The following is a 13902-nucleotide window of genomic DNA, read 5'->3' as shown; positions in this document are numbered from 1 at the left end:
GGGCGTTGTATTGGTTTTTCGGAAGTGATAGACCTGTAAGAGAAAAATTTAAATGGTTGGGAAAGGCCATGGGATGCAGAAATATTTTTTTCACATTTTATTTCCTTGTAAAATCAGGTAAATCAATAGGGATTTTCCTACGTATAAGTACCCAGTGAACGGCTCGTTTAGCTTTATATATTGGTCCGTGTGGGCGTTGTATTGGTTTTTCGGAAGTGTTAGCCCTGTAAGAGAAAAATGTAAATGGTTGGGAAAGGCCATGGGATGCAGAAATATTTTTTTCACATTTTATTTCCTTGTAAAAACAGGTAAATCAATAGGGATTTTCGTACGGATAAGTACCCAGTGAACGGTTCGTTTAGCTTTATATATTGTTCCGGGTGGGCGTTGTATTGGTTTTTCGGAAGTGTTAGCCCTGTAAGAGAAAAATTTAAATGGTTGGGAAAGGCCATGGGATGTAGAAATATTTTTTTCACATTTTATTTCCTTGTAAAAACAGGTAAATCAATAGGGATTTTCGTACGTATAAGTACCCAGTGAACGGCTCGTTTAGCTTTATATATTGTTCCTGGTGGGCGTTGTATTGGTTTTTCGGAAGTGATAGACCTGTAAGAGAAAAATTTAAATGGTTGGGAAAGGCCATGGGATGCAGAAATATTTTTTTCACATTTTATTTCCTTGTAAAAACAGGTAAATCAATAGGGATTTTCGTACGTATAAGTACCCAGTGAACGGCTCGTTTAGCTTTATATATTGTTCCGGGTGGGCGTTGTATTGGTTTTTCGGAAGTGTTAGCCCTGTAAGAGAAAAATTTAAATGGTTGGGAAAGGCCATGGGATGCAGAAATATTTTTTTCACATTTTATTTCCTTGTAAAAACAGGTAAATCAATAGGGATTTTCGTACGTACAGGTACCCAGTGAATGGCTCGTTTAGCTTTATATATTGTTCCGGGTGGGCGTTGTATTGGTTTTTCGGAAGTGATAGACCTGTAAGAGAAAAATTTAAATGGTTGGGAAAGGCCATGGGATGTAGAAATATTTTTTCACATTTTATTTCCTTGTAAAAACAGGTAAATCAATAGGGATTTTCGTACGTATAAGTACCCAGTGAACGCCTCGTTTAGCTTTATATATTGGTCCGGGTGGGCGTTGTATTGGTTTTTCGGAAGTGTTAGCCCTGTAAGAGAAAAATTTAAATGGTTGGGAAAGGCCATGGGATGTAGAAATATTTTTTTCACATTTTATTTCCTTGTAAAAACAGGTAAATCAATAGGGATTTTCGTACGGATAAGTACCCAGTGAACGGTTCGTTTAGCTTTATATATTGTTCCGGGTGGGCGTTGTATTGGTTTTTCGGAAGTGTTAGCCCTGTAAGAGAAAAATTTAAATGGTTGGGAAAGGCCATGGGATGTAGAAATATTTTTTTCACATTTTATTTCCTTGTAAAAACAGGTAAATCAATAGGGATTTTCGTACGTATAAGTACCAAGTGAACGGCTCGTTTAGCTTTATATATTGTTCCGGGTGGGCGTTGTATTGGTTTTTCGGAAGTGATAGACCTGTAAGAGAAAAATTTAAATGGTTGGGAAAGGCCATGGGATGCAGAAATATTTTTTTCACATTTTATTTCCTTGTAAAAACAGGTAAATCAATAGGGATTTTCGTACGTATAAGTACCCAGTGAACGGCTCGTTTAGCTTTATATATTGTTCCGGGTGGGCGTTGTATTGGTTTTTCGGAAGTGATAGACCTGTAAGAGAAAAATTTAAATGGTTGGGAAAGGCCATGGGATGCAGAAATATTTTTTTCACATTTTATTTCCTTGTAAAAACAGGTAAATCAATAGGGATTTTCGTACGTATAAGTACCCAGTGAACGGCTCGTTTAGCTTTATATATTGGTCCGGGTGGGCGTTGTATTGGTTTTTCGGAAGTGTTAGCCCTGTAAGAGAAAAATTTAAATGGTTGGGAAAGGCCATGGGATGTAGAAATATTTTTTTCACATTTTATTTCCTTGTAAAAACAGGTAAATCAATAGGGATTTTCGTACGGATAAGTACCCAGTGAACGGTTCGTTTAGCTTTATATATTGTTCCGGGTGGGCGTTGTATTGGTTTTTCGGAAGTGTTAGCCCTGTAAGAGAAAAATTTAAATGGTTGGGAAAGGCCATGGGATGTAGAAATATTTTTTTCACATTTTATTTCCTTGTAAAAACAGGTAAATCAATAGGGATTTTCGTACGTATAAGTACCCAGTGAACGGCTCGTTTAGCTTTATATATTGTTCCTGGTGGGCGTTGTATTGGTTTTTCGGAAGTGATAGACCTGTAAGAGAAAAATTTAAATGGTTGGGAAAGGCCATGGGATGCAGAAATATTTTTTTCACATTTTATTTCCTTGTAAAAACAGGTAAATCAATAGGGATTTTCGTACGTATAAGTACCCAGTGAACGGCTCGTTTAGCTTTATATATTGTTCCGGGTGGGCGTTGTATTGGTTTTTCGGAAGTGTTAGCCCTGTAAGAGAAAAATTTAAATGGTTGGGAAAGGCCATGGGATGCAGAAATATTTTTTTCACATTTTATTTCCTTGTAAAAACAGGTAAATCAATAGGGATTTTCGTACGTACAGGTACCCAGTGAATGGCTCGTTTAGCTTTATATATTGTTCCGGGTGGGCGTTGTATTGGTTTTTCGGAAGTGATAGACCTGTAAGAGAAAAATTTAAATGGTTGGGAAAGGCCATGGGATGTAGAAATATTTTTTCACATTTTATTTCCTTGTAAAAACAGGTAAATCAATAGGGATTTTCGTACGTATAAGTACCCAGTGAACGCCTCGTTTAGCTTTATATATTGGTCCGGGTGGGCGTTGTATTGGTTTTTCGGAAGTGTTAGCCCTGTAAGAGAAAAATTTAAATGGTTGGGAAAGGCCATGGGATGTAGAAATATTTTTTTCACATTTTATTTCCTTGTAAAAACAGGTAAATCAATAGGGATTTTCGTACGGATAAGTACCCAGTGAACGGTTCGTTTAGCTTTATATATTGTTCCGGGTGGGCGTTGTATTGGTTTTTCGGAAGTGTTAGCCCTGTAAGAGAAAAATTTAAATGGTTGGGAAAGGCCATGGGATGTAGAAATATTTTTTTCACATTTTATTTCCTTGTAAAAACAGGTAAATCAATAGGGATTTTCGTACGTATAAGTACCAAGTGAACGGCTCGTTTAGCTTTATATATTGTTCCGGGTGGGCGTTGTATTGGTTTTTCGGAAGTGATAGACCTGTAAGAGAAAAATTTAAATGGTTGGGAAAGGCCATGGGATGCAGAAATATTTTTTTCACATTTTATTTCCTTGTAAAAACAGGTAAATCAATAGGGATTTTCGTACGTATAAGTACCCAGTGAACGGCTCGTTTAGCTTTATATATTGTTCCGGGTGGGCGTTGTATTGGTTTTTCGGAAGTGATAGACCTGTAAGAGAAAAATTTAAATGGTTGGGAAAGGCCATGGGATGCAGAAATATTTTTTTCACATTTTATTTCCTTGTAAAAACAGGTAAATCAATAGGGATTTTCGTACGTATAAGTACCCAGTGAACGGCTCGTTTAGCTTTATATATTGGTCCGGGTGGGCGTTGTATTGGTTTTTCGGAAGTGTTAGCCCTGTAAGAGAAAAATTTAAATGGTTGGGAAAGGCCATGGGATGTAGAAATATTTTTTTCACATTTTATTTCCTTGTAAAAACAGGTAAATCAATAGGGATTTTCGTACGGATAAGTACCCAGTGAACGGTTCGTTTAGCTTTATATATTGTTCCAGGTGGGCGTTGTATTGGTTTTTCGGAAGTGTTAGCCCTGTAAGAGAAAAATTTAAATGGTTGGGAAAGGCCATGGGATGTAGAAATATTTTTTTCACATTTTATTTCCTTGTAAAAACAGGTAAATCAATAGGGATTTTCGTACGTATAAGTACCCAGTGAACGGCTCGTTTAGCTTTATATATTGTTCCGGGTGGGCGTTGTATTGGTTTTTCGGAAGTGATAGACCTGTAAAAGAAAAATTTAAATGGTTGGGAAAGGCCATGGGATGCAGAAATATTTTTTTCACATTTTATTTCCCTGTAAAAACAGGTAAATCAATAGGGATTTTCGTACGTATAAGTACTCAGTGAACGGCTCGTTTAGCTTTATATATTGTTCCGGGTGGGCGTTGTATTGGTTTTTCGGAAGTGATAGACCTGTAAGAGAAAAATTTAAATGGTTGGGAAAGGCCATGGGATGCAGAAATATTTTTTTCACATTTTATTTCCTTGTAAAAACAGGTAAATCAATAGGGATTTTCGTACGTATAAGTACCCAGTGAACGGCTCGTTTAGCTTTATATATTGTTCCGGGTGGGCGTTGTATTGGTTTTTCGGAAGTGATAGACCTGTAAGAGAAAAATTTAAATGGTTGGGAAAGGCCATGGGATGCAGAAATATTTTTTTCACATTTTATTTCCTTGTAAAATCAGGTAAATCAATAGGGATTTTCCTACGTATAAGTACCCAGTGAACGGCTCGTTTAGCTTTATATATTGGTCCGGGTGGGCGTTGTATTGGTTTTTCGGAAGTGTTAGCCCTGTAAGAGAAAAATTTAAATGGTTGGGAAAGGCCATGGGATGCAGAAATATTTTTTTCACATTTTATTTCCTTGTAAAAACAGGTAAATCAATAGGGATTTTCCTACGTCTAAGTACCCAGTGAACGGCTCGTTTAGCTTTATATATTGGTCCGGGTGGGCGTTGTATTGGTTTTTCGGAAGTGTTAGCCCTGTAAGAGAAAAATGTAAATGGTTGGGAAAGGCCATGGGATGCAGAAATATTTTTTTCACATTTTATTTCCTTGTAAAAACAGGTAAATCAATAGGGATTTTCGTACGGATAAGTACCCAGTGAACGGTTCGTTTAGCTTTATATATTGTTCCGGGTGGGCGTTGTATTGGTTTTTCGGAAGTGTTAGCCCTGTAAGAGAAAAATTTAAATGGTTGGGAAAGGCCATGGGATGTAGAAATATTTTTTTCACATTTTATTTCCTTGTAAAAACAGGTAAATCAATAGGGATTTTCGTACGTATAAGTACCCAGTGAACGGCTCGTTTAGCTTTATATATTGTTCCTGGTGGTCGTTGTATTGGTTTTTCGGAAGTGATAGACCTGTAAGAGAAAAATTTAAATGATTGGGAAAGGCCATGGGATGCAGAAATATTTTTTTCACATTTTATTTCCTTGTAAAAATAGGTAAATCAATAGGGATTTTCGTACGTATAAGTACCCAGTGAACGGCTCGTTTAGCTTTATATATTGTTCCGGGTGGGCGTTGTATTGGTTTTTCGGAAGTGTTAGCCCTGTAAGAGAAAAATTTAAATGGTTGGGAAAGGCCATGGGATGCAGAAATATTTTTTTCACATTTTATTTCCTTGTAAAAACAGGTAAATCAATAGGGATTTTCGTACGTACAAGTACCCAGTGAATGGCTCGTTTAGCTTTATATATTGTTCCGGGTGGGCGTTGTATTGGTTTTTCGGAAGTGATAGACCTGTAAGAGAAAAATTTAAATGGTTGGGAAAGGCCATGGGATGTAGAAATATTTTTTCACATTTTATTTCCTTGTAAAAACAGGTAAATCAATAGGGATTTTCGTACGTATAAGTACCCAGTGAACGCCTCGTTTAGCTTTATATATTGGTCCGGGTGGGCGTTGTATTGGTTTTTCGGAAGTGTTAGCCCTGTAAGAGAAAAATTTAAATGGTTGGGAAAGGCCATGGGATGTAGAAATATTTTTTTCACATTTTATTTCCTTGTAAAAACAGGTAAATCAATAGGGATTTTCGTACGGATAAGTACCCAGTGAACGGTTCGTTTAGCTTTATATATTGTTCCGGGTGGGCGTTGTATTGGTTTTTCGGAAGTGATAGACCTGTAAGAGAAAAATTTAAATGGTTGGGAAAGGCCATGGGATGCAGAAATATTTTTTTCACATTTTATTTCCTTGTAAAAACAGGTAAATCAATAGGGATTTTCGTACGTATAAGTACCCAGTGAACGGCTCGTTTAGCTTTATATATTGTTCCGGGTGGGCGTTGTATGGGTTTTTCGGAAGTGATAGACCTGTAAGAGAAAAATTTAAATGGTTGGGAAAGGCCATGGGATGCAGAAATATTTTTTTCACATTTTATTTCCTTGTAAAAACAGGTAAATCAATAGGGATTTTCGTACGTATAAGTACCCAGTGAACGGCTCGTTTAGCTTTATATATTGGTCCGGGTGGGCGTTGTATTGGTTTTTCGGAAGTGTTAGCCCTGTAAGAGAAAAATTTAAATGGTTGGGAAAGGCCATGGGATGTAGAAATATTTTTTTCACATTTTATTTCCTTGTAAAAACAGGTAAATCAATAGGGATTTTCGTACGTATAAGTACCCAGTGAACGGCTCGTTTAGCTTTATATATTGTTCCGGGTGGGCGTTGTATTGGTTTTTCGGAAGTGATAGACCTGTAAGAGAAAAATTTAAATGGTTGGGAAAGGCCATGGGATGCAGAAATATTTTTTTCACATTTTATTTCCTTGTAAAAACAGGTAAATCAATAGGGATTTTCGTACGTATAAGTACTCAGTGAACGGCTCGTTTAGCTTTATATATTGTTCCGGGTGGGCGTTGTATTGGTTTTTCGGAAGTGATAGACCTGTAAGAGAAAAATTTAAATGGTTGGGAAAGGCCATGGGATGCAGAAATATTTTTTTCAAATTTTATTTCCTTGTAAAAACAGGTAAATCAATAGGGATTTTCGTACGTATAAGTACCCAGTGAACGGCTCGTTTAGCTTTATATATTGTTCCGGGTGGGCGTTGTATTGGTTTTTCGGAAGTGATAGACCTGTAAGAGAAAAATTTAAATGGTTGGGAAAGGCCATGGGATGCAGAAATATTTTTTTCACATTTTATTTCCTTGTAAAATCAGGTAAATCAATAGGGATTTTCCTACGTATAAGTACCCAGTGAACGGCTCGTTTAGCTTTATATATTGGTCCGGGTGGGCGTTGTATTGGTTTTTCGGAAGTGTTAGCCCTGTAAGAGAAAAATTTAAATGGTTGGGAAAGGCCATGGGATGCAGAAATATATTTTTCACATTTTATTTCCTTGTAAAAACAGTTAAATCAATAGGGATTTTCGTACGTATAAGTACCCAGTGAACGGCTCGTTTAGCTTTATATATTGTTCCGGGTGGGCGTTGTATTGGTTTTTCGGAAGTGATAGACCTGTAAGAGAAAAATTTAAATGGTTGGGAAAGGCCATGGGATGCAGAAATATTTTTTCACATTTTATTTCCTTGTAAAATCAGGTAAATCAATAGGGATTTTCCTACGTATAAGTACCCAGTGAACGGCTCGTTTAGCTTTATATATTGGTCCGGGTGGGCGTTGTATTGGTTTTTCGGAAGTGTTAGCCCTGTAAGAGAAAAATGTAAATGGTTGGGAAAGGCCATGGGATGCAGAAATATTTTTTTCACATTTTATTTTCTTGTAAAAACAGGTAAATCAATAGGGATTTTCGTACGGATAAGTACCCAGTGAACGGTTCGTTTAGCTTTATATATTGTTCCGGGTGGGCGTTGTATTGGTTTTTCGGAAGTGTTAGCCCTGTAAGAGAAAAATTTAAATGGTTGGGAAAGGCCATGGGATGTAGAAATATTTTTTTCACATTTTATTTCCTTGTAAAAACAGGTAAATCAATAGGGATTTTCGTACGTATAAGTACCCAGTGAACGGCTCGTTTAGCTTTATATATTGTTCCTGGTGGGCGTTGTATTGGTTTTTCGGAAGTGATAGACCTGTAAGAGAAAAATTTAAATGGTTGGGAAAGGCCATGGGATGCAGAAATATTTTTTTCACATTTTATTTCCTTGTAAAAATAGGTAAATCAATAGGGATTTTCGTACGTATAAGTACCCAGTGAACGGCTCGTTTAGCTTTATATATTGTTCCGGGTGGGCGTTGTATTGGTTTTTCGGAAGTGTTAGCCCTGTAAGAGAAAAATTTAAATGGTTGGGAAAGGCCATGGGATGCAGAAATATTTTTTTCACATTTTATTTCCTTGTAAAAACAGGTAAATCAATAGGGATTTTCGTACGTACAAGTACCCAGTGAATGGCTCGTTTAGCTTTATATATTGTTCCGGGTGGGCGTTGTATTGGTTTTTCGGAAGTGATAGACCTGTAAGAGAAAAATTTAAATGGTTGGGAAAGGCCATGGGATGTAGAAATATTTTTTCACATTTTATTTCCTTGTAAAAACAGGTAAATCAATAGGGATTTTCGTACGTATAAGTACCCAGTGAACGCCTCGTTTAGCTTTATATATTGGTCCGGGTGGCGTTGTATTGGTTTTTCGGAAGTGTTAGCCCTGTAAGAGAAAAATTTAAATGGTTGGGAAAGGCCATGGGATGTAGAAATATTTTTTTCACATTTTATTTCCTTGTAAAAACAGGTAAATCAATAGGGATTTTCGTACGGATAAGTACCCAGTGAACAGTTCGTTTAGCTTTATATATTGTTCCGGGTGGGCGTTGTATTGGTTTTTCGGAAGTGTTAGCCCTGTAAGAGAAAAATTTAAATGGTTGGGAAAGGCCATGGGATGTAGAAATATTTTTTTCACATTTTATTTCCTTGTAAAAACAGGTAAATCAATAGGGATTTTCGTACGTATAAGTACCCAGTGAACGGCTCGTTTAGCTTTATATATTGTTCCGGGTGGGCGTTGTATTGGTTTTTCGGAAGTGATAGACCTGTAAGAGAAAAATTTAAATGGTTGGGAAAGGCCATGGGATGCAGAAATATTTTTTTCACATTTTATTTCCTTGTAAAAACAGGTAAATCAATAGGGATTTTCGTACGTATAAGTACCCAGTGAACGGCTCGTTTAGCTTTATATATTGTTCCGGGTGGGCGTTGTATTGGTTTTTCGGAAGTGATAGACCTGTAAGAGAAAAATTTAAATGGTTGGGAAAGGCCATGGGATGCAGAAATATTTTTTTCACATTTTATTTCCTTGTAAAAACAGGTAAATCAATAGGGATTTTCGTACGTATAAGTACCCAGTGAACGGCTCGTTTAGCTTTATATATATTGTTCCGGGTGGGCGTTGTATTGGTTTTTCGGAAGTGATAGACCTGTAAGAGAAAAATTTAAATGGTTGGGAAAGGCCATGGGATGCAGAAATATTTTTTTCACATTTTATTTCCTTGTAAAAACAGGTAAATCAATAGGGATTTTCGTACGGATAAGTACCCAGTGAACGGTTCGTTTAGCTTTATATATTGTTCCGGGTGGGCGTTGTATTGGTTTTTCGGAAGTGTTAGCCCTGTAAGAGAAAAATTTAAATGGTTGGGAAAGGCCATGGGATGTAGAAATATTTTTTTCACATTTTATTTCCTTGTAAAAACAGGTAAATCAATAGGGATTTTCGTACATATAAGTACCCAGTGAACGGCTCGTTTAGCTTTATATATTGTTCCTGGTGGGCGTTGTATTGGTTTTTCGGAAGTGATAGACCTGTAAGAGAAAAATTTAAATGGTTGGGAAAGGCCATGGGATGCAGAAATATTTTTTTCACATTTTATTTCCTTGTAAAAACAGGTAAATCAATAGGGATTTTCGTACGTATAAGTACCCAGTGAACGGCTCGTTTAGCTTTATATATTGTTCCGGGTGGGCGTTGTATTGGTTTTTCGGAAGTGTTAGCCCTGTAAGAGAAAAATTTAAATGGTTGGGAAAGGCCATGGGATGCAGAAATATTTTTTTCACATTTTATTTCCTTGTAAAAACAGGTAAATCAATAGGGATTTTCGTACGTACAAGTACCCAGTGAATGGCTCGTTTAGCTTTATATATTGTTCCGGGTGGGCGTTGTATTGGTTTTTCGGAAGTGATAGACCTGTAAGAGAAAAATTTAAATGGTTGGGAAAGGCCATGGGATGTAGAAATATTTTTTCACATTTTATTTCCTTGTAAAAACAGGTAAATCAATAGGGATTTTCGTACGTATAAGTACCCAGTGAACGCCTCGTTTAGCTTTATATATTGGTCCGGGTGGGCGTTGTATTGGTTTTTCGGAAGTGTTAGCCCTGTAAGAGAAAAATTTAAATGGTTGGGAAAGGCCATGGGATGTAGAAATATTTTTTTCACATTTTATTTCCTTGTAAAAACAGGTAAATCAATAGGGATTTTCGTACGTATAAGTACCCAGTGAACGGCTCGTTTAGCTTTATATATTGTTCCGGGTGGGCGTTGTATTGGTTTTTCGGAAGTGATAGACCTGTAAGAGTAAAATTTAAATGGTTGGGAAAGGCCATGGGATGCAGAAATATTTTTTTCACATTTTATTTCCTTGTAAAAACAGGTAAATCAATAGGGATTTTCGTACGTATAAGTACCCAGTGAACGGCTCGTTTAGCTTTATATATTGGTCCGGGTGGGCGTTGTATTGGTTTTTCGGAAGTGATAGACCTGTAAGAGAAAAATTTAAATGGTTGGGAAAGGCCATGGGATGCAGAAATATTTTTTTCACATTTTATTTCCTTGTAAAAACAGGTAAATCAATAGGGATTTTCGTACGTATAAGTACCCAGTGAACGGCTCGTTTAGCTTTATATATTGTTCCGGGTGGGCGTTGTATTGGTTTTTCGGAAGTGATAGACCTGTAAGAGAAAAATTTAAATGGTTGGGAAAGGCCATGGGATGCAGAAATATTTTTTTCACATTTTATTTCCTTGTAAAATCAGGTAAATCAATAGGGATTTTCCTACGTATAAGTACCCAGTGAACGGCTCGTTTAGCTTTATATATTGGTCCGGGTGGGCGTTGTATTGGTTTTTCGGAAGTGTTAGCCCTGTAAGAGAAAAATGTAAATGGTTGGGAAAGGCCATGGGATGCAGAAATATTTTTTTCACATTTTATTTCCTTGTAAAAACAGGTAAATCAATAGGGATTTTCGTACGGATAAGTACCCAGTGAACGGTTCGTTTAGCTTTATATATTGTTCCGGGTGGGCGTTGTATTGGTTTTTCGGAAGTGTTAGCCCTGTAAGAGAAAAATTTAAATGGTTGGGAAAGGCCATGGGATGTAGAAATATTTTTTTCACATTTTATTTCCTTGTAAAAACAGGTAAATCAATAGGGATTTTCGTACATATATGTACCCAGTGAACGGTTCGTTTGGCTTTATATATTGGTCCGGGTGGGCGTTGTATTGGTTTTTCGGAAGTGTTAGCCCTGTAAGAGAAAAATTTAAATGGTTGGGAAAGGCCATGGGATGTAGAAATATTTTTTCCACATTTTATTTCCTTGTAAAAACAGGTAAATCAATAGGGATTTTGGTACGTATAAGTACCCAGTGAACGGCTCGTTTAGCTTTATATATTGTTCCTGGTGGGCGTTGTATTGGTTTTTCGGAAGTGATAGACCTGTAAGAGAAAAATTTACATGGTTGGGAAAGGCCATGGGATGCAGAAATATTTTTTTCACATTTTATTTTCTTTTAAAAACAGGTAAATCAATAGGGATTTTCGTACGTATAAGTACCCAGTGAACGGCTCGTTTAGCTTTATATATTGGTCCGGGTGGGCGTTGTATTGGTTTTTCGGAAGTGATAGACCTGTAAGAGAAAAATTTAAATGGTTGGGAAAGGCCATGGGATGCAGAAATATTTTTTTCACATTTTATTTCCTTGTAAAAACAGGTAAATCAATAGGGATTTTCGTACGTATAAGTACCCAGTGAACGGCTCGTTTAGCTTTATATATTGTTCCGGGTGGGCGTTGTATTGGTTTTTCGGAAGTGATAGACCTGTAAGAGAAAAATTTAAATGGTTGGGAAAGGCCATGGGATGCAGAAATATTTTTTTCACATTTTATTTCCTTGTAAAATCAGGTAAATCAATAGGGATTTTCCTACGTATAAGTACCCAGTGAACGGCTCGTTTAGCTTTATATATTGGTCCGGGTGGGCGTTGTATTGGTTTTTCGGAAGTGTTAGCCCTGTAAGAGAAAAATGTAAATGGTTGGGAAAGGCCATGGGATGCAGAAATATTTTTTTCACATTTTATTTCCTTGTAAAAACAGGTAAATCAATAGGGATTTTCGTACGGATAAGTACCCAGTGAACGGTTCGTTTAGCTTTATATATTGTTCCGGGTGGGCGTTGTATTGGTTTTTCGGAAGTGTTAGCCCTGTAAGAGAAAAATTTAAATGGTTGGGAAAGGCCATGGGATGTAGAAATATTTTTTTCACATTTTATTTCCTTGTAAAAACAGGTAAATCAATAGGGATTTTCGTACATATATGTACCCAGTGAACGGTTCGTTTGGCTTTATATATTGGTCCGGGTGGGCGTTGTATTGGTTTTTCGGAAGTGTTAGCCCTGTAAGAGAAAAATTTAAATGGTTGGGAAAGGCCATGGGATGTAGAAATATTTTTTCCACATTTTATTTCCTTGTAAAAACAGGTAAATCAATAGGGATTTTGGTACGTATAAGTACCCAGTGAACGGCTCGTTTAGCTTTATATATTGTTCCTGGTGGGCGTTGTATTGGTTTTTCGGAAGTGATAGACCTGTAAGAGAAAAATTTACATGGTTGGGAAAGGCCATGGGATGCAGAAATATTTTTTTCACATTTTATTTTCTTTTAAAAACAGGTAAATCAATAGGGATTTTCGTACGTATAAGTACCCAGTGAACGGCTCGTTTAGCTTTATATATTGTTCCGGGTGGGCGTTGTATTGGTTTTTCGGAAGTGATAGACCTGTAAGAGAAAAATTTAAATGGTTGGGAAAGTCCATGGGATGCAGAAATATTTTTTTCACATTTTATTTCCTTATAAAATCAGGTAAATCAATAGGGATTTTCGTACGTATAAGTACCCAGTGAACGGCTCGTTTAGCTTTATATATTGGTCCGGGTGGGCGTTGTATTGGTTTTTCGGAAGTGTTAGCCCTGTAAGAGAAAAATGTAAATGGTTGGGAAAGGCCATGGGATGCAGAAATATTTTTTTCACATTTTATTTCCTTGTAAAAACAGGTAAATCAATAGGGACTTTCGTACGTATAAGTACCCAGTGAACGGCTCGTTTAGCTTTATATATTGTTCCAGGTGGGCGTTGTATTGGTTTTTCGGAAGTGTTAGCCCTGTAAGAGAAAAATTTAAATGGTTGGGAAAGGCCATGGGATGCAGAAATATTTTTTTCACATTTTATTTCCTTGTAAAAACAGGTAAATCAATAGGGATTTTCGTACGGATAAGTACCCAGTGAACGGTTCGTTTAGCTTTATATATTGTTCCGGGTGGGCGTTCTATTGGTTTTTCGGAAGTGTTAGCCCTGTAAGAGAAAAATTTAAATGGTTGGGAAAGGCCATGGGATGTAGAAGTATTTTTTTCACATTTTATTTCCTGGTAAAAACAGGTAAATCAATAGGGATTTTCGTACGTATAAGTACCCAGTGAACGGCTCGTTTAGCTTTATATATTGTTCCAGGTGGGCGTTGTATTGGTTTTTCGGAAGTGTTAGCCCTGTAAGAGAAAAATTTAAATGGTTGGGAAAGGCCATGGGATGCAGAAATATTTTTTTCACATTTTATTTCCTTGTAAAAACAGGTAAATCAATAGGGATTTTCGTACGTACAAGTACCCAGTGAATGGCTCGTTTAGCTTTATATATTGTTCCGGGTGGGCGTTGTATTGGTTTTTCGGAAGTGATAGACCTGTAAGAGAAAAATTTAAATGGTTGGGAAAGGCCATGGGATGTAGAAATATTTTTTCACATTTTATTTCCTTGTAAAAACAGGTAAATCAATAGGGATTTTCGTACGTATAAGTACCCAGT

This window comes from Paroedura picta, chromosome 9 (genome assembly GCF_049243985.1).
Source record: "Paroedura picta isolate Pp20150507F chromosome 9, Ppicta_v3.0, whole genome shotgun sequence".
NCBI lineage: Eukaryota > Metazoa > Chordata > Lepidosauria > Squamata > Gekkonidae > Paroedura > Paroedura picta.
This window is presented reverse-complemented; position numbering follows the sequence as displayed.